The 25,827-nt window shown below is 51.6% G+C and overlaps 1 protein-coding gene across 2 annotated transcripts in view; it reads left to right on the top strand.

Annotated features, from left to right (window-relative positions):
• The first annotated feature begins 13,912 nt into the window (after window positions 1–13,912).
• TP53I11 (tumor protein p53 inducible protein 11) overlaps window positions 13,913–25,827 on the top strand; it is a 34,192-nt gene continuing 22,277 nt past the window's right edge. For both annotated transcript variants that reach the window (XM_068398097.1, XM_068398096.1), the window contains exon 1: window positions 13,913–14,013. The gene's annotated coding sequence lies outside the window, so the exon portion shown is untranslated. The remainder of the gene's footprint in view (window positions 14,014–25,827) is intronic.

Raw genomic sequence — 25,827 nt, 5'->3', positions numbered from 1 at the left:
ATTTATTTTTTGATATAAATCTTGGCTCCCAGTGAGCAAAACTGGTCCCTTTCTCATTGTGCAGTTGCTGAAGAAGCCCTGGGTTTGGTTCATTGTTTATGAATTTTTGCTGTGTTTCTGTCTAATGAACCAATACCATCAGGAGGAAATTTGCCACTGGTGTATGTGCGCATCCCAGTTTCACCCAGGAGTGCGACCAATTGCTCCTGGGGGTGGTGGCGGCAGGGGTCTGGGACAGGGGAGCCAGGCAGACCGGAGCAAACGGCCATGGGCCAGGAGCGCCTCTGCTCGTGGGCTGTGTTTTTCCCAGGGGGTGCACACCGGTGGTGCCGGCTGAAGAAGGCACCCCCACCTCTGTTGGGGGCCGCTCCTCTGAGGTGCTGCTGCGACTGTGACAGAGGCTGCAAGGAGGACTGGAAGGGGACCCCACCGAAGCCTTCAGTGTCATCAGTGGAAAGTCCTGCATTTGAGCTTTTTGAGACGAGGAGATAAGGTGGGCACGCTCTGGGCCAGGATCTGCAAGGCCTGCTTTGGCTGCGCTGACACGCAGGCTGGGAGCAATGAGAGGTGGACAGCAATGCTCCACTTCGTGCGGACAACCAAAAACTCACCAGAGCGCAGGAGCCGCTTTGATTGACAGCAGCCCCGCTGTGTCAGAGATCCCAGCCAGTGAATCCATTGCCTCTGAGAAGGGCCCGGCTGTTAACCGAGGAAGCTACACCTGCAGTAAACCAGCAGCCCCAGCTCTAGTGATGGTCACATTTTGAATATTGCCGGGAGCTGGCCTGCAGCGTTGTGGCTCTGAAAGAGCCACACAGGTAAAGAGGTCTGCGGCAGATGGTCTTCCACCCTGCTGGAGCCTTCCAGCTGTTGGCAGCTGCCCAGCTTAGTCCAAGGGCCGAAGCAGTTAACTACAGAGACAGCTGAAACGTTAAACTAGGTGCCCTACATATGCCAAGAAACGTTCACAATAGCTCTTTGATGTTAAATTTAATCTGTAGTATGCTGTGTAAGTACAGTTGGCTGTGCATTTCATATAAATTAATTACAAAGACCTCGTCATGCATGCAGAGAACAGCAGGCAGCACTATAAATGCTGCACGCAGTCATTTAAGGTCGCAGGGGGAAATCCTGCGCAGGGCTCCGCCACGGTGGTTTGCCTCCCTTCTCTTAGGGAGGCCACCCTGGGGATCACAGCTTCTCCAACTGGCAAGCTGCGGTTCGAGCAGATCCCCCTCCTGTGCACGTGGGTTACTCCCTCTGTCCTTGTCAGCCCCGGCGAGAGGCACAGAGCCCCTTCCTCAGACACCAGCACCCTTGGGGTGATTCGGAGATGAGACACGCACTTGGTCTGGACACTGGGGATGCACTTACTTTTTAACAAAAACAAGAATAGAAAACTAGCATATGTGGGAGCTGAACCAGAAAGGGGCCATCCAGAATTATGGGGAGGCTGTAATGGGGTTACCTGATGGAGAGTGGGTCATCTGGACCCAGTCTGGAGTATGCTGCATGCATTTTAGGAAAAGTACCCTGGGAAAATGAGTGACACCTTGTTAAGACACCTGTGGTCTGCAGAGGCGCTTGGTTTGGTTTTCTTGTTACCTTTCATTCTCAGCCTTGCAGCAACAAGCTCTGAGTCTTTATCTTGCAGCTCAAAAAGTAAATTGCTGCTTAACAGTTGTCGGGCTGTGGGGAACACACATTCCAGCCGTACCGTGCACACATACCAGGTACGCGCCAGCCCCCAACCTGGCTCATGAGGAGACCCAAGGGCAGCTCACCTCCCTGCTTTTCAAAAAGAGACAGCCAGCATCCTTTTCAGAAGGGCGAAGTCAAGTCCTTTCTTTCCCTCCTTTCCTCCCATCCTTCTGACCTGATCCTTTGGCAAAGGAAATCAATTAGCACAAAGGAGAAACATCTTACTTTCCATCGGAGATTAAGCCAAGGAAATCTCAGCCCACAAGGTGAGAAAAGGAGAGCAACGAACAACTAGGAGGGAGATAGAAAGGAAAAGCTCATGCAGCCTCCTATTTGTCAGTGTAAAACCGCTGTGGTGCCTACCCCAACGTCTGGCATTGCTCGCCTAGCCATCCTTCTCAAAGCACTTTGTAATCATTAGCTAAATTGGATTACTTTAACATAGAAAAGGGAGGGAGAGTATCTGAGCATCAAGAGCACAAGCCACCGGCGTGTGCAGGGCGCAGGTGTGGGGAGCACCGGGGCTGGCGTGGGGTGCAGCTCGGACACGTGGCTGCCAGCAGCCCCGCAGCACCTTCCTACCACTGTGCTTTGGAAATGCCTCTGCTGAGCTGGCACCTGAGCCTTTCCTCCCCTCCAGAAACCCCCAGCAGCAAAAGGCTGGGAGGCGGCTGGAGTGTCGGGGCAGGGAGGGAAGCCCCTCACTCCTGGTTTTGCCAGGGTGGCAGCACAACCACTCTGCAGTGGGAAGATGCAGTGGCCATGACCAGAGTGCCTGGCAAAGATGCCCTTGGAAGTGAGGGCTCTGAGCGAGGCTTATTCATTAATTTTCCAGTTCAAATCAAAGAGGACAGAGCTGGAAGGAAGCTCTGTCCCTGTTTCTATATGTTATTCATTTGTTTCTATAGCTCCTATTGTTGCAGCCCCTCAGCATCATTCACAGTCTTCCAGATGGGTGACAGCATTACCAGCCCCAGCATGGTGCCTGGGGTTTAGGGGAAAACCCACCTCACCCCATTAGCTCTGACACCTTTGCAACACTGCCCTCCACAGCCCTTTTCCCCTTTCCCAGTGCTCTGTCCCTCCTGGTTTTGGCTGGGAGACTCCCTCACTGGGGCATGAGATGTGCTCCTCTTGAGTGCCAGGGGACGGGCAGCCTGCCTGTGTCACCTGCCTCTGCCTGTACCTGCAAATCAAAGCACAGGCAGCTCTTTTCCTGTGGGCAGCTCTCCATCAGCTTTACCTTCACCAAGGAAATGCCACAGCAGGTGCCGAAGCTGTCGGAGGGGCTGCGGTGGCCTCCCCTGGGTGCTGCTCCCATCCCTCCCTGCTGACAGGGGGAGAGCATGACTGCTGCCTTCTCTCCTGTTTCGCAGTGGTGGCTATCCCAGGGTTAGAGCCATTGTGGTTTCCAGCAGTGGGTGAGGACCAGGCCAGTGACGGCAGGAGGGAGAGCCAGCGGCTGCAGGACCCTGGAGCTGCGGGAACCATGGGGGCAGGAGCCGCAGCTCCCCAGCAGCACAGCCCGCTGCCTGCCTGCCCGTCCTGCCCACAGTCACAGGGAAGCAGAAATGTAGGGCAAGGTATAATCACAGACCATTTACAAGTGACAGTAGCGTGGAAATCTAATGCCAGGTATAAGCACCACACTGCTGTCACCAGGAAAGCTCCTGGAAACATCGGCTGGCAACAGATCCCACTGGGATAGTATTTGCCACCTCTAACATTGCCACACTTTGACAGTCGACTCTCAGAAAATGTCTTTCCATTCAGGTTTATGTTTCTCTGACATCCTATACATGGCTCGCACATTTTCCTTGTGGAGAAAAGGGCTGCTCAGTGTTTGCTGAGCACCAAGGAGGGCTTGGGAGATAACTTACCCTAGGTGGGAGGCTTGAGAGAAAGGCAAAGTGTTGATCCAGGAGCTGACCCTGTGGTGTCTCATTTATTAGTGGGAGATGTAATGTTGTTATACATATGCTCCCAGAGAAGACCCCTGTGAAGACTGAATGTGGGAGCTTTAGATATAGAAGCCACAAAGGTGCTACTCCTGGAGCTAAGGAAGAGACTTTCCCGGTGCCAAAAACAGCTGTCCAGAAGGAAGAAAACACACGTGGAGAAACTTTGAGGTGCCACAGCTTCAAATTATACCTCATCCAACACAACTGCTCCACTCATTTGGTCCATCACTGCAAGCACAGCACCGCCGAGAAGAGCATGTCACCCCTTGCTTCCAGACATGCCATGTCCTTTAAGCCAGCAGAACAGCTCACAGCAACAGCTAGTGGCCAGAGAAGGACACTAAGCAAACTCCAATGAGAACTCGGACACATTTTTCCATGAGGTTGATTATCTATGGCAACATGTTGCTGGAATGGGAGAGGCACTTGATGGCCCATCCCACCAGGTTTTCATTTCCAGAGGGAGGCTGTGCCCACTCTGCAGACTTGCTGGTGGTTTCAAGCTGCTGCCTATAGGATGTGCACAACAGGATGGCTTTTGCCCCTGTCACCCACCTCCCTTGTGGAAGGCTGTGTGGGGTAAGGCGAGGTGACCTGTGGGTTGAAACACAGGGTCAAACCGTTTTGGTGTGTCTATGTGTTGACTGGAAGCCTTCAGCATTCAGAAAGATAACTTCTGCAAAGCAGCTTTATGGTAAAGGCTAGTCCTGACTGCCTTTCCAGAAAGTATGCGGCAGCCAAGCAGAAGCACGGATTGTCACAATCGATGTAGCTCTAACTAGATGAAATTCAAGAAGCTGTGATGGATAGAGGAGTTTGGATAGGCAGTCTAATCATCTCCTCTGATCTTACACCTTACGGATGTACTAATCAGCGCATTTTCTGTAGCCTTTCAAAGGAAACATTAGGAAATATTTTCTAGTGTGAGAAAATGACAATCTAAAGGGTGAAAATTGAAGTCAGCAAGTGTCTCAACATGCTACAGGAACAACAAGACAATCTTGGATACAGAGCATAAAAGGACTGAAAAGAGAACACTCATGGATGCTCACAGAGGCTCAGAGCTGATGGGGTGTGCGGGCAGAGAGAGGGAAACGCAGCTACAGGGTAACAGCGAAAAAGCATTGCAGAATTTTGAAAACAAGGGTGGCAACTCAGAATTGCGTGGGAGGCTGCTGGAGGAGCAATAAAAAGAGGGAAAAAATTGTTGCTCTGCCTTGATGTGACCCTCTTTCACAGTGGATGGAGTCTGTGCCCATCCTGCCATGACAACAAAGCTCCTGCAGGAGCCTCACGCAGATGCTGGAGCCCCTTTCAGTGATACCCAGGTGCACACAGACACCTTCCAACTCCTTCAGATGACACTCTTGGAATAGCTGGTTGACTTTCATTTTTTGTGGTTTTTTTCCTCCTGAAAATGCCATTTTGGCAAAAGCATTGAGAATGTCTTATGCCATTTCAGGTACAATTTGAAGAAATTTTTTTAAAGTTTTTATTCCAATGACACTTCATTTTTCTGCTTAGTTTGGTATACACAAAATTATTTAAAAGACAGAGAATCAAATGCAACACTTTGCACACCTGAATCAAAATGCCATGTCCTGAAATAACAGTTTTTGAGACTTCCTTAAAAGAAGAACAAAAAGCTCATGCCAATCCGGAACCTACTTTTTCCTCTTCCTAGGCCTCATGGCTTTCCACAGATCAGAAAACACAATTTTCTCAACAGCTTTTTTTCCTGCAACATCTGTCCATCTGACTGTGCAGCATCCTTGAAGGAGAGCAGCCTGGGGACACAGACCCCGCGCCACATCTCTGTGCTTCCCTTCCCAGACAAAAAGGCTGCCTTGCTGTTAAAGCAGCTCCGGTCTTGTTCCTGGTGAAGACAGTGTTCCTGTCATTGTCTGAACCTTCCAGCCCCACCTCGGTGGCAGAATTAGGTCCAAAAATAAGGAGCGATCTCAGCCCAGATGGTATGCGTTGTCTGGCAGGACCTGTGGGGCTGGGGTCACGCCCTGGCAGTGCGATGGCACAGATGGACAGAGTTCTGAGAGGTGCTAATAAAAACCCCAGACTTATCTACAGAGTACTGATTATTTTCCCTGCTTCGCTGTTGCAAGCTGCGGCCTGCTGCATGGAAGCTAGCTGCCTTGCTTCCCCAGGCTGCTTGAGTCAGTGGCAGCGGCGGCAGCGACTGAGGTGAGCCCGGGGCGAGGGTGAGATCAGGCTGTACCAGGCGGGCTCCGTACTCAGGGCCCTGCCCGAGCAGCAGCCCCGAGTCCCGTCTGGACCCGGAAGTTCCCGGCAACGAATCAGGAGAGGAGGGGCCATAGCTGGAGGCACCGCGGGAGATGTGAAGGGCCCCTGGGGAGCGCGGTGAACAGGAGCGCGCAAACAGGGGCGCGGCAGTTTGCGCGGCAGTTTGTGCAGGCAGGGCGAGCAGGGCAGGCGGGCAGGAAGGTGCGGTCTCCCTCCCATCGGGGCAAGAGGACAGTCCAGGAATGGTTTCCACTCGGCGGGGCCCTAAGTCCTCTGCGGGTGCCAGAAAGGACATGGCAACCCAAATGGACCTGCTGCGGAAGCATGCGGAGGCCCAGGTGTCAGGCTGCAGGGAGTGCCAGAGCCAGGCACTGGCACTCGAGTGTAACGGAGACCTCACCTGTGTGAGGTGTGAACAGGTCGATGACCTGATCTCCTTGGTGGCATGACTCAAGGAGGAGGTGGAAAGGTTCAGGAGCACAAGAGCATCCCAGGAAGAGGTTGGCGGGTGGTGCTGTTCCCTGCCTGCCCTGGGGAAAACAGACGGGCCTAATGCTCCTCGGGTAGTGGAGGATCCTCTTCCTCCTCCACAAGGAGCAGGAGGAGACCTAGGGGATGGGGGGGGAATGGAGGCAGGTCCCTGCTCTGGGTGGCAGGTGAATCCCATCCCGACCTTCCTCCCCTCCCCGCATCCCCCTGAAAAACACATATGAGGTGCTGGAACCTGAGCATCTTCCTGAGCGTCAGGAAGACATGAATCTAGGTGAAGGACCTTCTAAGGGGCTACGTAAACAGAAGCAACCAACTAGGAGGGTTGCAATCAGCTCCAAAAAGGACAAAAGAAAAGTAATTGTTATAGGTGACTCCCTGCTAAGGGGAACGGAGGGCCCCTTTTGCAGGCCAGACCCAGCTCACAGGGAAGTCTGCTGCCTCCCTGGGGCTTGGGTAAGGGATGTTGTCAGGAGGATTCCTGAACTGGTGAGGCCCTCTGACTACTACCCACTATTAGTATTCCAGGTGGGTAAGGATGAGATTGAAGAGAGAAGTCCCAGGGCAATCAAAAGGGACTTCAGGGACCTGGGGCGTTTGGTGAAGGGGGTAGGTACACAGGTTGTGTTCTCGATTCCTTCGGTGTTAGGTGAAAATAGGGAAAGGACTATGAAAGTACAACAGATTAATACGTGGCTAAGAGACTGGTGCCATAGGTGGGATTTTGGGTTCTTTGACCACGGGGCGGCTTTCATGGCACCGGGCCTGCTTATGCCAGATGGGGAACAGCTGAGTCAGAGGGGAAAAGGGTAATGGTCCAGAAGTTGGCAGGGCTGATCAATAGGTCTTTAAACTAGGTTTGATGGGGGAGGGGGATAAGACCAGGGCAACCACAAATGAACCTAGGGGCAACAGGCCTGCATCGGGGGCAAGACTGCTAGCCCAGCTGAAGTGCATTTACACCAATGCACACAGTATGGGCAACAAAGAGGAAGAGCTAGAAGCCACTGTACAGCAGGAAGGTTATGATGTGGTTGCATCACAGAAACGTGGTGGGATGACTCTCATGACTGGAGTGCTGCTCTGGATGGCTATAAGCTCTTTAAGAGCGACAGGCGAAGCAGGAGAAGCGGTGGGGTAGTGTTGTATGTTAGGGAGTGCTCGGACTGTATCTAAATTGAGGAAGATGAGGAGGATGACAAGGTTGAATGTCTATGGGTAAAGATCAGGGGGAAGGTCGGCAGGGCGGACATTACGGTGGGAGTCTGTTATAGACCACCCATCCAGGATGAGCAGGTGGACGAGGCGTTTTACAAGCAGCTGTCAGAAGCTGCCCAGTCAGTGGCCCTTGTACTCGTGGGCGACTTCAACTGGCCGGATGTCTGCTGGAAATACAACATGGCAGAGAGGAAGCAATCTAGGAGGTTCCTCGAATGTGTGGAGGACAACTTCCTCATGCAAGTGGTAAATGAGCCCACTAGAGGAGGGGCCCTGCTTGACCTGTTGTTTGTGAACAGAGAAGGACTAGTGGGAGATGTGAGGGTTGGTGTCCGTCTTGGGAATAGTGACCATGAAATATTTTCAGTAGTGGGGGAAGTAAGGAGGGGCAAGAGCAGAACCTTCTGCCTTAGATTTCTGGCGGCCAGACTTTAGCCTGTTTAAGAGGTTGGTGGACAGAGTCCCTTGGGAGTCGGTCCTGAAGGGCAAAGGAGTGCAGGAAGGCTGGACATGCTTTAAAAAGGAATTGCGAAATATTCAGGAGCAGGCTGTCCCGGTGTGTAGGAAGACAAGCTGCCGGGGAAAAAGACTGGCCTGGTTAAGCAGAGAACTTAGCCTAGAACTTAAGGAAAAAAAGAGAGCCTATTTGCTCTGGAAGAAGGGTCGGGTAACTTGGGAGGTCTATAGGGATGTTGCCAGGTCGTGGAGGGAGAAGATTAGAAGAGCCAAAGTTCAATTAGAGCTTGAGTTGGCTGCTACAGTCAAAGATAACACAAAAGGTTTCTACAAATACATCAACAGCAAAAGGAAGGTCAAGGAGAGCCTCCACCACTTGCTGAATGAGGAGGGTAGTGTAGTGTCAGGGGATGAGGAAAAGGCAGAGGTGCTCAATGCCTTCTTTGCCTCGGTCTTTAATGTCAGGACTGGTTGTCCTCAGGAGACTCGGCCCCCAGAGCCTGAAGTTAGGGAGGGGGGGCTGTGTGAACCCTCCGTAATCCAGGAGAAGACGGTTAGTGACCTGTTGTGCCAAATGGACACCCACAAGGCTACCGACCCCGATGGGATTCACCCCAGAGTAATGAAGGAACTGGCAAATGAACTTGCCAAACCACTCTCGATTATCTACCGGCAGTCCTGGTTAACTGGAGAAGTTCCAGCTGACTGGAAATTAGCAAATGTAACGCCCATCTACAAGAAGGGCCGGAAGGATGATCCAGGGAACTATAGGCCTGTCAGCCTGACCTCGGTGTCAGGCAAGGTGATGGAACAGATCATCCTGAGTGCCGTTACACGGCACATGCAGGACAATCGGGGCATCAGGGCCAGCCAACATGGATTCATGAAAGGAAGGTCCTGCTTGACCAACCTGGTCTCCTTCTATGACAAAGTGACCCGCTTAGTAGATGAGGGCAGGGCTGTGGATGTAGTCTATCTAGACTTCAGTAAGGCATTCGACACTGTCTCCAACAGCATCCTCCTAGACAAACTAGCTGCCCAGGGCTTGGATGGGTGAACTCTTCAATGGGTTAAAAACTGGCTGGATGGCCAAGCCCAGAGAGTGGTGGTGAATGGGGCAAAGTCCAACTGGCGGCCGGTCACTAGCGGTGTTCCCCAGGGCTCAGTTCTGGGGCCGGTGCTGTTCAATATCTTTATAGATGATCTAGACGTAGGGATTGAGTGCACCCTCAGTAAATTTGCAGATGACACCAAGCTGGGAGGAAGGCCCTACAGAGGGATCTGGACAGGCTAGATAGATAGGCCGAGACCAACGGCATGAGGTTCAACAAGAACAAGTGCCGGGTCTTACACTTCGGCCACAACAACCCCATGCAGCTCTACAGGCTGGGGGAAGAGGGGTTAGAAAGCGGCCCAGCGGAAAGAGACCTGGGGGTGCTGATCGACAGCCGGCTAAACATGAGCCAGCAGTGTGCCCACGTGGCCAAGAAGGCCAATGGCATCCTGGCCTCTATTAGGAATAGTGTAGCCAGCCGGTCTAGGGAAGTGATCGTCCCTCTGTACTCGGCACTGGTGAGGCCGCACCTTGAATACTGTGTCCAGTTCTGGGCCCCGCACTTCAAGAAAGATGTTGAGGTGTTGGAGCGAGTCCAGAGGAGGGCGACCAAGCTGGTGAAGGGTCTGGAGGGTATGACCTACGAGGAACGGCTGAGGGAGCTGGGGTTGTTTAGCCTGGAGAAGAGGAGGCTGAGAGGTGACCTTATTGCAGTCTACAACTACCTGAAGGGAGGTTGTAGTGGAGTGGGAGTCAGCCTCTTCTCCCAGGCAACTAGCGATAGGACAAGAGGACACAGCCTCAGGCTTTGCCAGGGGAGGTTCAGGTTGGACATTAGGAAGAATTTCTTCTCAGAAAGGGTTATTAGACATTGGAATGGGCTGCCCAGGGAGGTGGTGGAGTCACCATCTCTGGATGTGTTTAAGAAAAGACTGGACATGGCACTTAGTGCCATGGTCTAGTTGACATGGTGGTGTCAGGGCAATGGTTGGACTCGATGATCCCAGAGGTCTCTTCCAACCTGGTTGATTCTGTGATTCTGTGATTCTGTGACACGCTGCCCTCCCCAAGACCCTTTCACAAAACAATTTTATCCTTCCACCCAACACCTTGCTAACTTCAAATAAAGCAGCTCTGCACCCACCAGGTGCTGCACAGGTGGAGGACTTGCTTGAGGACAGCTGCAGCCTCCAGCCCCTCAGGCAAGAACCACCTTCAGCCCCCAAAGCCCAGGAGGAGACATCGGAGGAAGCAGCTCATCTCGCTGCCAGCTCTGGCCCCTCGCAGTACCCTTCTCTCTCTGTATTGCCTCTCCATACACTGCCACTCCATACGTTGTCCCTGGTTTCTCACAGGCAGGGTGCACCCACTCATACCCCTCACAGGTATTACCAGATGTGGCTCTCAGTGAGTAGTGACACACGGGGCCAGGCCCCCTGGGCAGAGCAGGAGGCAGTGCCACCCGTGGGCTTTACCTGCCCTCTCCGTGTTTCCAACTGGCCATGGGGAGAAATGAAGAGCCAGCATTCCCCAGGGAAACAGCCAAATCCTCCCTGTCAGCGTCGTGGGGGCTTGCTCCACACACAGTCTAACAGAACTGCCTCTCTGTGCGCTAGGTTCCTGCACTGCTTCCTCCCAGCATGTATTTTTATGTGTTCAACACTGCATATAACAAATCCCACCGATGTATCTGCCTTAGCACATTTCAGAGGCATCATGTTTAACAGGCTGTCCTATTTGGAGATACAGAAGGCAGGCTGGTGTTTCTCCAGCCCAGCACTTGTGCCATGCCTCTGATCTCGGGCTCCACACATTACACAAAAGGCTTTCTCCCCTGCGAGGGGGGAGGCTGCGAGACCTTTTGCCTTTGCAGATTCTCCTCTGCCAGATATTCATGAGCACGGCTTGGGAGGCACCCTGGGCCACCCTCTCCCATCCCCACTGCTGCCAGGGCCCCTCAGAGCCCCTGGCCCTCTGCATCCCGCTCTCTGCAAGTCACTGCCTCTCTCCACAGACTCTCCCCCAAGCGCAATCACTTAGGGACAGTTCACAGATTTTTCCTTTCCCTTTTCCCTCTCAGCCAAGCATCAGGTTCCGGACGACTCGTGTGGGTGGCAGTGGCGGGCACAGCCCTCTCCTCGCTCACCTCCTCCCTGCCCTTGTTTGCATCACCTCTGTCGTGGTGTTCCCCCCAGGCCCACAGCTCAGAGTTTGCTTTTCATACCTCCTTCTCCACCGCCTGATTAAGTGCCTCAGCTGAAGCTCCCTGGGGGACAGTGAGCTGGTGACTCTGAACTGTTTGATTTCCTCAGTCCTGTGGTACAACCCTGCATGACAATGTCAGCCCCGAGTCACTGGTGCCTGCTAGAGATGCTGCAGCAAAGGTTTGACTGTGCATATATTAAAGCTGCTGTGAAGGAAACTAAAGATTGTTCGGACCCATGTAAGGTTCCAGCGCTGCACAGGTGAAAGCCTCCCGCAGACCTGCTGCTGCTTTTTATAAGTCTCTTCACAAGTGCCTCCTGCGCAGAGGGCTGCTGGCCGCTCCTGCCAGCTGTGTCACACCCCACGCCTGTCGGCAAGGAGCCGCAGGAGAGATGCTGCCTGTGTCTATCCGCCTGTCGCTCAGGGAGCTGGAGAGAAATGCACATCAAGGTCCAAGGTTACTTATCAAACCGCCGTAGCACAGACCAATGCTAACGCCGTGAAGATCCGCCCTGACAATATAGCATCAGAGAGAGAGGGGAGGGGGGCCGAGCTGAAAGCGCGTTTTGAGATAGTTGTCCTGCCATTGAAACACTCTGTAGGGAAGACAAAGGCTCTTCCCAGGCCTCTGAATGAGGAAAAGGTGGATGGGAGGTCTAGGCGGTCTCAAACAAAGCAGTTGCCGCAGAAGGCCTCTGGCTCTCGTTTATGAATTCAAACCTTGTCTGAGGGTAATATTTTCAAAAGCACGTTTATACGTGCCAGAAATAACCCTAGAGCTCCTCGTGACATCAGATGACACAAACATTTGAATCACGTTTGGAAAAAGACGTTTACTACTTCTGAAACTCTTACCTCAATGCAGCAGCCTGAGCTATCCTCAGAAAACTGTCTGCTCATTACTTCCTTGAAACAATTTTGAGACATCTCCTTGAATGCAAATTTCTCTTTAAAAAAAGCCAGCATGACATATTTTGACTTTCCTTGTTTGACAATATCATAGTTATTTCATCTCAATAATGTAAAACATGATTGTTTCAGACTTGTCTTCTCATCTTCTTTGTGGGCTTTTGTATTACATTATCATATTTCAATGCCACAAAGCCCAGATGGAGTACGTACAATATTCCATCTCTCATACATGTTCTGGCACAATCACACTGAAAATTTTGAAAGTTATCACAGTAAAATGCCTTGACAGCTCCAAGTGAGGACTGGATTTGTTTTGGAATTTTGAAATTTTATTGAAAATATAAAATCTTCAGCTTTTTTTCCCGTTATGCAGCAAAACCAGAAATGTCAGATATTCCTTCTGAAGAAATGTCCTGTTTCCCAAAGATTCATTACTTGGCCTCTGTGAAATGCATGATTTCAGCTCAGTTCCCAGTGGACAAGACTCCAGTTTCTAAAAGCACACCCTTGTGTTTGCAATGAACTCATCACACTGGACATTTCAGGATGCAGCTCCCTATTAGGGTTTGTCCATGGGGTTAAAGTGAGTTCAAAGGTTCCCACCCCATCCCACCTCTCTTTCTTCCCTCTCCCTGTCCCTCACCCGGGCACATTGCGTTGTCTTCCTCTAAACCAGACCAGTGAAATGAGCTGGGTCAAACAAACACACCAGAAACCTCACTTGGAAAAACAAGGAGTGGCATCAGGACAGAGACAGAGCTGCCCCCTGCTCCACTGCCACCCCTCCGTGTGCTAATTGCCCCCAGTGTTGTCATTCTCTTTCATTACAATCTCAGCTGGTCTGAGCTAACTGCAACATTAAAATGCCAGCACCCCCATTTTGCTCTGCGAGCATCCCTGCAGAGGGACCCGGTGATGGGAGTCCCTCTCCAGGGCAGCATCTGGCAGAGGGTGGTGGGGGGAGCTGGCCCTGCAGCCCTCTGTGCAGAAGCAGAGCCCAGCTCTTCCCACGCACGAACTCACTTGGAAAAAACATGCGTGTTGTCCTGTGCCCAGGTTTCTTCTCTTTTGCCTTTTACAGGGAATGGTACAACAGTCCTCGAAACCATGCACCCACGACCAGAACAACCGAGGCCCCATTTCTACTGCAGAGAAGGCCCGGGACAATCTTGCCACTTCACCCTGACCCTCTGAACAGGCAGAGATAAAACCCCTCTCTGGCAGCTTCCCAAAGGGATGGGTGGGGCGAGGAGGAGCCTTTTGTTGCTCCCACTTACCGATTTATTTTCATGTCCCCCCCGCTCCCCGCCCCTCCCGCCCTCCCAGGAGCCAGGCTCTTGGACGCTGCTCTTTGTTCCCAGGCGCCGAGCCGCGGGCACGCGTGGCCCAGGCACAGCCCACGCGTAACCATGCGTAACCCCCAGGTAACCCGCGCACCGCCCAGACCGGGCGGGCAGCCGCTGCCTTCCGACGTGGCCGGCCTGTGGGGGCCGCGGGGCCGGGGCCGGGGCGGGCGGCGGGGCCGCCCCGTCGGGCGGGCGCTGGCGGCGGCGGCGGCGGGTCCCGCCCGCGGTGGGCCGGCCCGGTCGGGGGGGCGGGCGGGCACGGTAAAGGCGGTGCCGCGCGGGGGCCGGGCTCAGTCTGGCCGCCTGCGGGCTGCGCGGCGCCGGCCGGGCGCCCCCGCCGGATCGCTTTGCCCATGGGACAGCCGCGCCGGGCCCTCGGGACCCCCCCGCCGCCGGGACGTGCGCTAGGGCGGTGAGTACCGTGCGCGTCCCTCCGCGCCGCGGGCTTTCCCCGCCGCCCCCCGGGGTCTCGGGGAGCCGGGTCGGGGGATCGGGAGCGCGGACCCTGCCGTGGCCCTGCGCCCCGCGGGAGCCCGCTGCTGGCAGCCGCCGTCCGGTCCCCGTTCGCCGGCATCCCCTCAGAGAAGGCTCCCCGGAGTCAGCGCGGGCGGGGATGGATGGAAGGACGGACGGACGGACAGGGGCAGCAGGAGAGGGAGCAGCCCTTGTGCGGATTGAGAGCGGCTGCGGTGGGACTGTCTCTGTGCTGGCCATGCGTGGTCCGGGTGGGATGGGTGGAGGAGGAGGTGGTGGAGTGCTGCGTCCTGGTGGGAGAGCAGCAGGTTACCCGGAGTCATGGGGGGACAGTAGCCATGCTGCCCTGTGAAGTGATGAGCAAGTGGGTCCTTGGCTGGGAGCTTTGTGGCAAGGGCTTTCTCCTGGCTGTCACTCTACTCAAAGGCTCGGGTCCTATGTCGCTTCTTTCCTGGAAGCGCCCATCCTTTTGTGCTTGCTCAGGAAGACTCACAGAAGGACCGTGGTTCCCAAATGGGTGTCTCAGGTGCCCGAAAGGGGAGACTGTGTCCTGACCACCTTCCATGTGCTGGGAGGTCAACCTCAACAGCTGAGCCGTGCCTGGGGTTGGGAGGAGGGAGGCTGGCATGGCTGCACTCCCATGGGATGCAGCCCTGTAGGTGTGCAGGGGAGTCCTGGCTGCAGGGAGGGCTTGGCCATGGGGGACAGGGTGGTATTTGGCCTGGAGATGGAGGCAGAGGGACACAGTGAGAGAGCTGTGATGCATGAGGGAGCCAGGGAGATGAGATGGGACAGAGCTCCTGCCATCACAGGAGGGGGAAGGCGAGGTGAGCTAGCTCTCAGCAGGCTCTGCATCCCTGCCTGGACACTTGCACATCCGTGCACGCTGAGATGTCTGCTGTGCCACTTGTGGGGCCTGGCTGTCCCTGCTGAGCAGATGCACTGCTGTCTAGAGCAGCAGCAGCTCTTAGGCTTTACAGGTGAGTACAGCTCCGACTGAGCAAACCGGACTGAGGAAGAATCAGCACCTTATTTGGTGCCTGCTCCTTGCCCTGCCCCAGCACTGCCTGGAGTTGGAGTCCGCTGAGCCTTTCCCTTACCTGAGCAATGTCCCTGTCCCTCTTGCAGGTGCCCGAGAGACAGGGCCAGCAAAGCCCGAGCTGCAGGTGATTAAACGGGTACCATTTAATCCATCTCCTCTGTCTGCAGAGGCTGGGAGGTATAAATGCCAGCAGCAGCCAAAGCCTTGTTGACATTAGGGCTACTACCAGTACAGCTGAGCCATGAGAAACTACAGAGTATGCAAGAACACTGGCTTATTCTGGGCTTGGCATAAATAACTTGCTCGGTAACTCTTATCTGCACTAAAGCAGAGTCTGCTGAATAGTGATGTTCAGGGCCTGTGGATGAGGAAAGTGTTTTTTAAACAAATAAATAGTAGTTACTCTTCAGGCAGGGCAGTTCCCTCTGGGAGGAAGTTTTCTTAGAAAGGTTTTGGTGAAAACCAAAAATAAACAAGTTCCCGAGTCTTGGCGTGAAGGTGCCTCAACCAGCGCTAACTACTCAGACAGGCTGCATAAATACCCCTGATGCATGCACAGCGGTTTGCGAGGTACACTGTGAACCTGTGGTGTCCCGGTGCCCTCAGCAGAGAGGGGATAGGTACTGATGGTGGCCAGGAAAAGTAAGACTTGGTTGCTTTCGAATGTTCTTTGCTGTGCACAGCAAGGTCAAGGGAGCTCTTCTCTGGGTAGGTGGTTTGTCCCAACCAGGAGGATGAAGAGATGATGTCTGCCATATAGTCTCAAGGGAAATTTATCCCTTCTGCTTGCGGGCCTGTAGCAAAGATTTATTGTAGAGAGAGGTGGGCAGAAGAGCATCTCCAGAGACTTGCATTGAGTGGGGCCATTGATCTGTGGGTCAATAAACCACAGAGATGCTCTACCCTGAGATTTTCTGTCCATTTGGAGCTGCTTGGAGGCTGGGGCCTGACCCAAAGGGAAATGTTTTTCTCTTGTTCTCAATGAGCATTGAGTGCTGAAGTGTGCACAATGCCAGAGCACATCTGCAGCTGGTGTTTGCTTGTCCTGCAGCTCTCCGAAGGTCAGTGTTTAATAGTAGGGGATGGGGCTGGGAGGGATTGTGCCATGTTCCGGTTACAAGCATCACTTTGAGCTATTCAGATCATGATCTGTTCCTTGCCTATGTGTTTGGTAATGCCTTATCCAGTAAGTACCCAAATTTCTGATGAGAACTGCTAAATGCTGTTACAACACAAAGAGTATCATCTCCCTCTGCTCCAGCCAGGATGGGCTGCTGCACCACCGGGCTGCCCAGGAGGCTGCATGTTGACCAGGGTGGAGCTGAGGGCTTTTCTGAGCTGGCAAACATGAAGAGACCAACGGGTCTATGAAGCAGGGGTGTCTGTCTTCCTACACTATGTTTTTGATTTCAAGCTCTCCTCTGGCACAGGAAAAAAAGCAGACGTGCACCAGAAAGATGTTGAGATTGTTTATGTTCTGCTTCTGGCCTGGTGCCGGGGGGAACAGCTTGGTGACCGTGGCACTGTTGAGACATTATTTATGGGAAGTAGGTCTTCTGGGTTTTGTGTTTTTGGTGTAGGAATGTGAAAACAAGTCTTGGGAGGAAACGACCCAGTGCTGGCCCCCAAATAGATGGGGACTTTCTCCAGACCAGGAAAAACAACACTTAAGAGGTGAGCAGGTGTTCCCTGTTCACATAGCTTCCTGCCTTCTCTTGGAAAATATGGGTTTGATTCTGTTCTGGAGATCACAGGCTAGCATGAGTTCACTCCATATTTGAAAAGTTCTTACTTAAGATGCTAAAAGATGTTCTCAAGGACAAATCCAGCTATAACCAAAGACAGTTTGATGGTTCAAGCATGAAGGGAAATGATAAATGACTTTCTGGCTGTCTTGGGTTTCTTCTGTTTATGAAGCTCTTTGTCATCTGCAAGGGTTAATGCATCTCAGTGTGTTTCACTGTCCATCTGTGGTGCTGGTTAGTGTGGCTGCCCCCGGATGACAGATGGAGAAAACGAGGCTCGGAGATGTGCACACAGGAGCCCGTGCTAGCCCCGCAGCCCTGGCTCCCCCATAAAACCCCAGCGGCAGACTTTCCCCTCTGGGTTTGACAATGTGAGTACATTTCTCACCCTCATCCTGTGAAGGGGGTGTGTTTCAGTTAGGTAAACCCATTAATGTCTTTCTATCCCTCTGTATGCAAAATAGGAACTTTATTGAGCACATTTGTGCATTGGTTTTGATGGGGAAATCCCCGCCTAGGCTGTACGTGGCTCACCTATACCAGCCCTTGGTTGGACCCGCATGCTTTGCTTTACCCAGCTCATCTTACAGGGCAAAGCCAAGGACCCAAAGGGATGTCCAAAGCCACAGAGTCTGTAAGAAAGCTCTAATCCAGATTTATACTGACGGCCGCTGTGGTTGTGAGGGAGGAGGGAGGGGAGGTCTGTAGCCAAAATGGAGAAATGGTTCAAAATGACTGTAGCAGGCGTTAGCGCTAATGGTGAGAGGCTTCTGCTGATGCTGACGGTCGCAAACCCTGTGCTCACTTTCTGAACCTATGGGGCCAAAATCAGAAGCCTGAGTGGAGGGACTGGTAGCTGTCTCTCTTGCTGCTGGGCTTCCTGGAAGTTTTAGTTAGGGATTTGGATTAAGATAATTTAAGTCAAAGACACTGAGGAGAGCGTGGGGAGAAAGACGGTTAGAAACAAATCAGTGATTCAGCAGTCGGGTCTCCTGGGGAGTGGTATTAGCAGTGTGAGTCGATATAGCGGGAGATGTGCACACAGGAGTGTCAGATAATACTGGCCACTGGCAACCTAATTATTTGTTTGAAGAGATTCTGTGTTTTATAGGGAGATTAGTGCATAGTCCCCTTTGCAGCTGCCTGCTGCTGTGTACAGGAGAGAAATCCCTCCTTTTGTTATTAAAATCAGGCAGCACTTCAACTGCCGGCCCAGCGGGGCAGGAGGAAGGCAGGTGCAGGCGGAGCAGCATACAAAGGCTTGCAGCCCTCTCCTTTTGAGCCATATCCTGCCTGGGTTGAGAAGGTAAACAGTTTGAGGCTGTGTCAGCAGCCGAACAAGAGACCTACAGAGAAAACCCACAAACCTTCAGGAAACTCTCTGGGTGACTCAGCCGGTGTTTTTGTCTGAGTATGCGTTCATTCAGTAACCCATGACGGCAGCAGAAGTGCTCTTTTGTGGTGGTGCCATCTTATGAGTGAAATACAAACTTCTGGTCTCCAGTTGTTTGTGGTCACGGAAAGACTTGAGAAGCTTTTCCAGCTGACAGAGGTTGTTTCAGGAATCCCACTGCTGAGCCCTAAAATTGTGCCAGCCCTTGCTGGGCACCGCAAACTCTTTCTGGGCTCACAGCTGGGCCTGCTGTAGATTCAGATGGCCAGGACAAAGAGCCGGCAGCTTTTCCGAGGTCAGTCTGGGCATGCTATGTTTCCTCACCCATCTTCCTTATCGCCAAGAAGATGCCTTTAGTTCAGCCCTCGTGACTGTCTCGCCCTGCCTTGCTACACACGATATAAACCCATCTAGGCAGCTGCCTTGCTGGTCCCGTGTACGGTATTGCTGTAAAGCTGCGAGAGATGCATGGGCGATGGCTTGGGTGCAGGTGCTCTGCCGTGCTGTGCGGAGCCCTAAGGAAGGAGTGTGTTACGGAAATTGGGGGGGGGGGGCGCATATTGCCAGCAGTAAAGGAGTTTGAGGAAGCAGGCTGTTCTCTTAGGAAACTTAGGTATCTTAAAGGTCCATGATTTTAAGTCCTTCTGAATCCTTCTGTTGGACGTTAATTTTATCATCATTCGGGGTAAATGCTCCGTGTATTCCAAGGAGGTAGAAATGTGAGTTGCCTCCTCGCAGAGGGGAGAGGTAAACTCAAAAACCACAATACTGAGTCCAAAGGAGCTGGGTGGTATTGGCTTTTCACTAAAATTTTCTCTGTGGCCTAGGAAAAAAAAGTTACTGTAGAAGCTGCTTAATAGCAATAAAGAGCGCCCAAGCATTGCTTCACAGAAAGTGGAAACCTGCCAGGAGTCAAAGGCTACACTGAACAGGACTGAAGAATTTAGACCATCTGTCTGCGCATTCCCAGGTTGTTTTCATGGCAAGTGAGAATAAAATCTAGCTGCCTTTAATACCAACATTGCTGGTGGAGTCTCTGGAAGTGCTGGCCATAGATCTGGCATGCTTCTGAACAGCAGGCACCTGTAGTGCATCCTCCCACCCTCCTCCCCCATTGCCCTGCCCAGTGCAACCCTTTGCTCATTGTGGTGTAGGAATGTGTTCTTGCCTTGTCTGCTGACAAAAACCTAGCTGCTGTACATCACGAGTTCAACAAGTCCCTTCCGTGAGCCGTGTCAACATACACTGTTTAAATCTTTGGACAAGTAGGATGCATTGAGGGTTGATGGGTGGAAGAATAATAAAGCAGTTGAGCTTATCTCCTCCAGCCAATTTATTCCCTGCTCCACATCACAGTGCAAACCAAGTGCCTTTTGTTGGCGCTTGGAAAGAACATGGAGGAGAAGAGATCAGCCTGCAATCCCCAGAGCCACTGCTGAATGGGAATGACATTACAGGTAAGGTAATGGGGAAGGAGTTGACTAAAACCTGACACTTCTGTGTCATGAGCTCTTCTAAGCAGGAGGCTATGCTATATGCTTGCTGATAGAGTTGTATATATACACACATGCACACCAGCAAAGCGCTATGTGTGTGTATACACACACATACTGCTGTTGTATGATGCTGATATTACTGGAGCTTGTTGCATTCATGTGTCTGAGATTTCAAATTGTAGAAGCAAGGGAAGGTCCTTAAACAACCCTTGATAGCAGAGATGAGACATCTGGCAACTCCGTGTTTTCTGTGGTTACTTAAGACCCTGATTTGTCAGTGCTAGTGCCACTAGCACTTGGCATCCCGGGCGTCCCTGTTGCCTCTTCCTCCGTGGGTTCAGGAGTCAAACAAAGGTGGGGAGTCAGTGTATAAGTTGGCAAGGAGAAGGACTAGTCAGTAGTACCTTTATCCTTTCTTTCTTATGGCTTCTCTCGCATGTGCCAGGTGAGATGGGGAGAGAGCTCCTTGACTGTGGGACCTCTCAGTTTTTCTCACATATATCCCCCGTCACCAAGGCTATTAATGCCACATGCTGATGTCCACCCCCTTTCTCCTCTCTGCTATAAAAAGAGAAATCGTGCTTTAGTCCCTTAGGCAGATGTGCATCCTCTGTGACTGTTACTAATACGAGCAGGTCTACTTAGGACATAGCTTCTCTGTGCCCAGCAGAAGAGAAGGGAACCCCTTTCCTTGCAGGTTGTTGTCTAGCTTTTTTATAATCCTGAAGTGTGACTCCATGGTGTGAGATGGGCAAAAGTGATACAGTGTTTGCCTAGGACTGGGTAGGGAAAAGTTAACTGCAAGGATCAAGAATTTGTCTTGTCTATCCACATAAAAGCAATCAAAAACCTGATCTCATTCTTCTTCTAGGCTCCTCCTGTGGTCTATGGAGAGAGGTAAGCCATTGCAGGAGATGGTGCATCCTGTCCTAAAATAGTAGCGAGGCAGGAGTTATTCTCTTCTCCCAAGTAACAAGTGATAGGACAAGAGGAAATGGCCTCAAGTTGCACCAGGGGAGGTTTAGATTGGATATCAGGAAAAATTTCTTCACCAAAAGGGTTATCAAGCATTGGAACAGGCTGCCCGGGGAAGGGGTTGGGTCCCCATCCCTGGAGGGATTTAAAAGACATGTAAATGTGGTGCTTAGGAACATGGTTTAGTGGTAGACTTGGCAGTGCTGGGTTAACGATTGGACTTGATGGTCTTAAAGGTCCTTTCCAACCAAATGATTCTATGATTCTGAGATTCTATGGTTCACCCTGCCTATTTCCCAGGGAGACAAAGGAGGGTGGTGAGGAGAGCTATAGGTTCATGTCATATTTGATGCTTCCAAGCCCCACTCTCTCCACCTGTGAAATGCTTTTATTCTGTGCTGGCAACAGACGGGCTGTGTGTGTGTGATTCTCTCAGTACACATACACTGGCCTTTTGTGGAAGCTGGAGAACCTCTCAAGCATCAGAGGCACTGTCTTTTTCAATCTTCTTGATATTATTTCCTTTTTCTGATGAAAGCTTTCTAAAGGGTACTTGTGTGCTGAATACCCATTGCTGATAATGCACATTATGAAATCCAAAAGGAAGGTTGAGATTAAATGTCACGCACTTCACAGTCGGGGAATTCAGTGAGCCTTGTTGATCTGTGCATAATTCGGGGGTCGACAGCTCATGCATAAAACAAACACGCGCACATACACATATACAAGTGCACGCACAGAGTCTTTTCCCCTGACTTAGCAGCAAAAAAAAAAGCAAAGTCAGGTTTGTATCAGCTCCTGGGGGGTGTGGGTGGGTGCAGCATTTGTGGGGAAAGCCTGTGGGTTCTTTGGGGGTGTTTGACCTGAGAACCACACTGGCAAAAGCAATCACTTCTTGGTAGTGCAGTGGGCTCCCCTCTGCCTTCCTCCCCTGTGTGGCACCGCATGGAGCTGTAGCTGCTTTGGTTTTACACATATGGGTTTAATCTGACCAGGAGGATCTTCTGAGAGTTTCTGGCATGTGCAAAGGCGGTATTGATGTGAGGTTCATCCTAAGGTTTCCACAGGGCTTTCTCCTGCCACTGAGGAATGTAGACGGACAGAAAAAATTGATGTCATGCTAAGCTGGTTGTTACTCAGGCCAGGAAGGGCATTTCTGCCTTTGACACATCGTGTATAATGAACTGACTGCCACATGGGAGTCCGTAGCCTTCCTCAGCAGCAGGGTATCACAAGCAGGCAGTTGGCACTGGTAGGGTACAGCCTGGGCAGTCGCCTTTGAAGTGCTGTTATCTGCTGAGCCTAAGCCATATGAACTTGGGCAGTTTCATGAAAAGGAGGTTTACTTTTCATATACAACTGGGAAAACTGAGGTGTGAGAGGTTAAATAACCCGGTCTTGGTTTCATGGAGGGGCAGCAGCACAGCCAAACCTATAAGCTAGTATTTTGGCTTGGAGTACTGGACTGTAATTCTGTTCCTGAAGACAGCTGGTGTCACTTCCCAGTGCCGCGTTGCAAGGAGAGTGATACTTGTGGCTCCTCGCCGTTCTAAGGGATGCTGCGGTCCTGGGGGATGCTGCAGGCTGGTGCTCCACGGATGCGTTTCCATGCACCACGTGGCTGCCCCACTAGCGGATTGCGAGGAATTTCTTTTGAGGTGATTTGCCACCGACTTGTGAGTTGTCAGAGCCTGTGCTAGCTTTGTCAGCAACTGTTTAGAAGTTTTCCTCTTCTAAATCTGTCCTCCTAGCTCCTGTTTGCCCAACATGGGGAATTTTACATCTAACATTTTTAGCATTAACCTGTTGCTATAGAAACCGCTAAGGTGTCAGAGGGAGATTTTTGCCACTTGGGGATAGGCTACCAAGTAGCTGAAGTATGTGGTTTTTTGGGAGGCCTTCTCCATCGTGTCTTTGCTAAGCAACTCCCTGAGCCCGTCTGCATGTCTGCGCTTATTTCGAGTCTAAGGAGCCACGAGGGAGTGATAAACCTGGAGTTGTAACTGCAAGTAAATGAGCAGGGCTTAATATTGGAAAATTGTTTAGGGAGGATGTGAGAATGTGCTCCCACGCTGCAGTGATGTGTCCGAGTGGTATGTAGGGTGGTAGTCCAGGGCTGAGAGATGAAAGGTGATAGTGGTCTCTAGAACAGTAAATGGTTAACCTAGAAGCAGGAGACAAGGCTCTTACTGACATCTCCCAGCAGGGAGTCTGGGACAAACTGCTCCCTGTGACTCCTCTCTCCCCTGAGACTAAAGTATAGGTGAATGCCAAAATACTCGCCTGGTCTGGCAGCCTGAATGTCTTTACTAACCAGTCTCAAGAGATCGTCGCCATGCAGTGGGACCCAAAGCAAGTACACACAAATCAAACCATATCTTTTATTTGATTATTTATAGAAAAATAATATGTACTCTATTTATTACTATATAATTTATTATTAGTTATAAATCATATATATTTCTATAAATAATATGTTCTTACAGGATGTGGACGTGACCTTGTAATATGGGACGTGCTTTATAACATAGGGTTGGTGACAACTCAGCTGTTGGCTGGTGGTCACTCAGGCCATTTCATGTCAGGCCTGATTTACAGGACTTCTGTGCTGTAGAAGCCAATTTTATTGCTTGCACAACAAGAGGCATGGGTGCTGTGAGTGCCTATGTGCCTGGGACTCAGGAAATGTCCTAGCTAGACCAAAAGGCAATCTCCCTGCTTAATGCAAATGTATTCGTCTGCCCTTTTTTCCCGTCTTTGTGTGTGCCTAGACTGAATATCTGGTCATATCATGACAGACTATGGGAGAAGAGGAACCCTTTGTTTTTTCACAAAAATGGAAGAAAAAAAATCTGATGGTGCTGGGGCATCGTGCAACAGCTGTTCTCAGGCTGGGGCTGCAAATCCAGGTGTGATGCAGGTCAGGAACCTGCTTTTGAGGTGCTGGAGTGGCACAGCCTTATTCATTTCATCTTCCATTTCATGGCTGTAGACATGTTGGTAGTTTATAAACTGTGCTGGGTAAGTTACGGGACTGCAGATAAAGAAATAGTGTTGCTGGAGATGTAGTTCATCTTCTTTTGGGGGAGAGTCCATCAAGGATGGCTTTGAAATCACCACCTCAGTGATGGCACACAGAGGGACATTGTGCTCGTGTGTGGCTGAGGGGGCTGAATCTCCAGAACTATAATTTCTTACAATTCCCTTTTGAGTTCTGAAAGGGACACAGCTGGAGGATTGTTGGGAATAAAGGGCATCAGCTTCCTCGAGGGTTTGTGAGTGAAAATTGTCAAGTGTCTAGGGGCACAGTGGAAAGAAAATGTGGGGAGGTTTGAGGTTGTTGAGGGGACAAGTGCCAAGAAGCCTCATTTTACTGTGATGATCCAGTATTCAGCAGTGTCGTGTGTATGCAGTGTGTGCCTGGGCTTCTCCCTGGTCCCAGGTTTACTTTCCATAGAGTTTCTCTGAGCCTGTGTCATTCCTCAGGTGTGAGGCATGGGCGATGAAATACAGAACTGAATCAGATTTTCTGTAAAACTGACCTTTATTACCCTGTTTGATTGAAGGGCTCTCCTGGCTTTTTTATGTTGCTCTTTTCCAGTAGCAAGGGTTGATCTACTAATTTTCATAGAATCATAGAATGGTTTGGGTTGGCAGGGACCTTAAAGATCATCTAGTTCCAACCCCCCTCCCATGGGCAGGGACACCGTTCTACTAGACCAGGTTGCTCAAAGCCCCATCCAGCCTGGCCTTAAACACTGCCAGGGAGGGGGGGTCCACAGCTTCTCTGGGCAACCTGCGCCAGTGTCTCACCACCCTCACAGTAAACAATTTCTCCCTAATATGTAATCTAAATCTACCCTCTTTCAGTTTAAAACCATTCTGCCTCGTCCTATCACTCCATGCCCTTGTAAAAAGCCCCTCTCCCGCTTTCCTGTAGGCCCCCTTCAGGTACTGGAAGGCTGCTAGAAGGTCTCCCCGGAGCCTTCTCTTCTCCAGGCTGAACAGCCCGAACTCTCTCAGCCTGTCTTCATAGGAGAGGTGCTCCAGCCCTCTCATCATCTTTGTGACCCTCCTCTGGATTCACTCCGGAAGATCCGTGTCCTTCTTATGTTGGCTGGCCCTGATGCCCCAATTATCCTGCATGTGCCGTGTAATGGCACTCAGGATGATCTGTTCCATCACCTTGCCTGGCACCAAGGTGAGGCTGACAGGCCTATAGTTCCCTGGATCATCCTTCTAACCCTTCTTGGAGATCACAGAATCACAGAATGTTAGGGATTGGAAGGGACCTCAAAAGATCATCTAGTCCAGTCCCCCTGCTGGAGCAGGATTACCTAGATCATGTCACACAGGAACGCGTCCAGGTGGGTTTTGAATGCCTCCAGAGAAGGAGACTCCACAACCTCTCTGGGCAGCCTGTTCCAGTGTTCAGTCACCCTCACCGTAAAGAAGTTTTTCCTCATATTTATGTGGAACCTCCTGTGTTCCAGCTTGCACCCATTGCCCCTTGTCCTGTCAAGGGATGTCACTGAGAAGAGCCTGGCTCCATCCTCATGACACTTGCCCTTTACATATTTATAAACATTAATGAGGTCACCCCTCAGTCTCCTCCAAGCTAAAGAGACCCAGCTCCCTCAGCCTCTCCTCATAAGGGAGATGTTCCACCCCCTTAATCATCTTTGTGGCTCTGCGCTGGACTCTCTCTAGCAGTTCCCTGTCCTTCTTGAACTGAGGGGCCCAGAACTGGACACAATATTCCAGATGCGGCCTCACCAGGGCAGAGTAGAGGGGGAGGAGAACCTCTCTTGACCTGCTAACCACACCCCTTCTAATACACCCCAGGATGCCACTGGCCTTCTTGGCCACAAGGGCACACTGCTGGCTCATGGTCATCCTGCTGTCCACTAGGACCCCCAGGTCCCTTTCCCCTACGCTGCTCTCCAACAGCTCTGTCCCCAACTTGTACTGGTACATGGGGTTGTTCTTGCCCAGATGCAGGACTCTACACTTGCCCTTGTTATATTTCATTAAATTTCTCCCCGCCCAACTCTCCAGCCTGTCCAGGTCTCTCTGAATGGCTGCGCAGCCTTCTGGTGTG

The sequence above is a fragment of the Nyctibius grandis genome, chromosome 4 (genome assembly GCF_013368605.1).
Source record: "Nyctibius grandis isolate bNycGra1 chromosome 4, bNycGra1.pri, whole genome shotgun sequence".
NCBI classification, from domain to species: Eukaryota; Metazoa; Chordata; class Aves; order Nyctibiiformes; family Nyctibiidae; genus Nyctibius; species Nyctibius grandis.
This window is presented reverse-complemented; position numbering and strand designations above follow the sequence as displayed.